This window comes from Pinus tabuliformis, chromosome 9, assembly GCF_031772625.1.
Source record: "Pinus tabuliformis cultivar Carrire ecotype Pingquan chromosome 9, CPIR1, whole genome shotgun sequence".
NCBI lineage: Eukaryota > Viridiplantae > Streptophyta > Pinopsida > Pinales > Pinaceae > Pinus > Pinus tabuliformis.
Window position 1 is genome coordinate 1,062,193,342 of NC_142307.1, and position 4,131 is coordinate 1,062,197,472.

Below are 4,131 nucleotides of genomic sequence, written 5' to 3' on the forward strand. Positions count from 1 at the left end.
CAGAGGAATAATCTCCAAAAGTTGAAACCTTGTTACATCTTGTTTTCAGCTATTTATAGCTTGTTTACAATGGTCCTCAGCCTTTTGAGGCTTCAGGTGTCTTAATCTATCCTTCTGTCTTGTTTAACTGATTGATTCCCTCAATAGGTAGGCATGGCTCAGCGGTTTTCCTCTTCTGACAGAGAAATAACCATACTCAGATATTTTGGGTGCCCTGTTGTGATGCATAGGAGCTCCCTCGTGCCAAAGATGCCCCATTAAGTTCGTTAAGATGACTGCTGCACTGGAAGGGCCGTTAATGCTCCATGATTTTATTTGATTTGGGTTGAGGCGTGTAGTGGCCCTTCCCCTTCCCTTTCTGGGTTCTGTTTGTTGGCCGCTGTCCCTCCGCCAAATCCTTCTTCTGGTATATAACATAACTGCACGGTTCCTTCAAGGATGGCTTGCCGCTTGAACCTGCAATCGAGTGGCTGCCGTTCTTATGAAATCCCTGCACCGGTCCCTTGTTTTTTTAATATTTGAACAATATACATAAAACAACTACAAAATCATGAAAAATGGCTCTAGCGGATTTGAAGAATATATATATTTTACTTTCGAATCCCTTCGGATCCAAAACCCATCATAATCAGCATCTGCCCAGGGCTTCCCTTTATAGTTTCTTTATACAAAGAAAATACACCAAATACATTGAAAACGATATGGGCACGGACTTTAAAAAATATGAAATGGAGTTTTGTGCATATAACAAGTCCGGCCCATCGGCCTGCACCATCATTTGTGTTAAAGCCCCGCCCCTTTGAAAGTTCCGATGCGATATCGGCGATCACCGCAGACCCGATATTTTATAAAATGGAGTGTTGAAGGGTCATCGGGTCCGGCCCATCGCATCGGCGCATAACATATGTGAAAGGCCCTGTACTCTTTGGCAGCCCCGATAGCGAAATGCCGACGTGATGCGAGCCGTTGATCTGTGCATGCGATTAACGTCCCTCATCAAATCGCTAGACTGCAATCGCAATGCCACTGCCGATACCGTCGACCTGACGATCGCCGATATTGCCGCGGACCCAATATTTTATAAAATGGAGTGTTGAAGGGCCATCGGATCCGGCCCATCGCATTGGCACATAACATATGTGAAGGCCCTGTACTCTTTGGCAGCCCCGATAGCGAAATGCCGACGTGATGCGAGATGTTGATCTGTGCACGCGATTAACGGCCCTGATCAAATCGCTAGACCGCAATTGCAATGCCACTGCCGATACCACCGACCCGCCGATCGCCGATATTTCCGCGGACCCGATATTTTATAAAATGGAGTGTTGAAGGGCCATCAGGTCCAGCCCATCGCATCAGCGCATAACTTATGTTAAAGCCTGCCCCTCATAATTGCCGATAGCGAAATGCCGATGCGATCTGGACCGTTGACCAACCATATCCAACGGCTGATATGATTTCGGACCCTTAAGCCTGCAACTTTGGTTTTTATGTGATTTTTTGGGTATTTTCACCTTCCGATAGTGTAATTCTGCCCTCCAAAGGGCTTCCCTCTTGCAACCTCTTTGATCGGTGGGTAGGTTTTGTCATGTCTTGATGATTTGAACAGCAAACATGGATTTTGGGCATGACTATAAGCATATTTGCAGCCTTTGAGAGCTTTTTGAATCAATTTTTAATCCATTTGCATAGAAAAGCTAACACTGGCTCCTTCTGGGGATGAGATCCTCCTTGTGAGGTCTCAGGAACTGTAGATCAATGCCTTTCCTATAGAAAACAAATTAGACAAAATTTCCTAGTGTTCCATTGGGCATGGAGTCTACTTTGCTTATACTAAAACTGAAAAAAATAAAATATTTACATTTTTAAGGCCTAAAGACCTTAAATCACATAGATTTTCAAAAAACGCCCATTAATTGGGCCATCAAAAACTGGTTCTCCCTCCATACTTTTCAGTATGAAGGTATTGTTCCCTTGAATCTGTGAAATGATGAAAGGGCCCGTCAAGAGAGCATCAAATTTCCCATGATTGCCTTTCTTTTCTTTAAATGCATCCCATTTCATAACCAAATCCCCAACCTGCAAGTTGTCTCCCTTTTCCTTCTTGTCAAAGACTTCCTTGATCCTCTGCTGATGTGCTGTAGCTTTTTCAATCAGTTTCTCTCTGATCTGATATAATTCTGTTAAATCAATGATTCTATTGGCCATAACATCTTCTTCATTCTGCAATGTTTGGAGAAAATTTTCCACAGGAAGAGTAAGCTGAATTGGAAAAATAGCATCAGTACCATATACCAGCTTGAAAGGAGAGCAGCTTGTAGATCTTTTGATGGTTACTCTGTCTGCACATAGTGCATATTTGAGCTATGCATCCCAATTCTTCTTATTATCTTCTAACAGCTTCTTAATAATCCTAATCAGACTTTTGTTAGAGGATTCTGCTAGACCATTCCCTTGGGGGTAATAGGAGGTGGAATGAACAAGCTTAATGCCTATTGAATCACACATTTCCACCAACTCTTTTGCCTTGAAGGCTGTTGCATTATCTATTATAAGCTTATGTGGGCAACCAAATCTGCTGAAAATGTTTTCTGATAAAAATGTCATTACCACATTATGATCAGCCTTCCTTGTTGGGATTGCTTCAATCCATTTTGTAAAATAATTAGTGGCAACTAATATCCACCTGTGCTGGCCACTGGAGTGCAGGTTGATTTCACCAATGAAATCCAAGCCCCACTGCTGAAAAGGTCCTTTTGCAATTATTGGCTTTAGGGGCAGGGATTTTAACTACTGCTTTCCTTCAAATCTCTGGCACCTGTCACAAGATTTAACAAAAGCAAATGCATCAGAAAATAAAGATGGCCAATAGTACCCAGCTCTAAGAATCTTTTGGGTTGTAGTTCTCCAATAATGATGTCCTCCACACATGCTGTTATGGAACTGCTGCATAACTTCTATTGACTGTTCTTTGTCCAGACATCTTAAAAGCACTCCAGATGGATCCTTCCAATAAAGTGAGCTATAATTGATGCAATATTTCATTTCCTTGAGCTTTAACGTTCTTGCTTGACTTTGAGAAAATTCTGAAGGAACTTCTAACTCTAAAACGAATTTAATTATTGCAGCATACCAATTACATGAAGCTAGGTTCTCGGCCACTGACTGCCCTCTCTGCGATTCAGCTGTTTCATGCTCTTTCATTAGACCATTTCCTTCTACATTGAACAAGAAATCGACGTCCAAAGATTTGCAATTTTCTTTAGCCAACAGTTTGGCAAGCCCCTGACCTCTTACCAGCTTGGTAGGCTTCAACTCTATGTTGAATTCTATCATTTTTGCAATCCATTTCGCTTTTTTCCATCAGCATCAGGTTGCATTAAGACATCCTCTATTGCAGCAGAAGGCACATATGCAACTATTTTGGAATGCAAGATGTATACTCTGAAAGCTTTCAAAGATTCGATAAGAGCGTATGCTTTTTTCTCAATAATATCATACCTCATCTCAGCATCCCTTAAGGTTTTACTGAAAAATGACATCGGATTCTCTGAGCCTTCTTCATCTGCTTGCAATAAGACTGCTGCAAGGGTGTCGTCAGAGGCAAAAGAAAATATGCGGAACTCCTTGCTATACTCTGGACTGATTAAAGTGGGGGCCTCCATAATTGTGCTTTTAATGGACTCAAATGATTTTCTCGCTACACTATTCCACTTGATCTCTGACCCCTTCTTCAAAATAGAGGTAATATGCTTCACAAGTTCTGCAAAATTTGGGATAAATCTCCTTACAAAATTACTGGATGTCCTTCTTTGATCTCGGGACAGACAAGGTCTGTATCGCTTTTACTCTTTCTGGGTCAACTCGGACACCTGCAGCAGAAACAATATGTCCCAACAACTTGCCTTCTTCTAACGCAAACTGTGACTTCTTAGGATTTACTGAAATCCCAAACCTTTTGCACTTCAAAAACGCTTTCTTCAAATGTTGCACATGGTCTTGATGGCTACTGGAGTATATTGTTATATCATCCAGGTAGATAAGGACAAATTTATCCTTTTCTCCCACAAATGCTATATCCATAGCTCTCTGAAAGGTGGCTCCAGCATTCATCAACCCAAAAGGCATCTT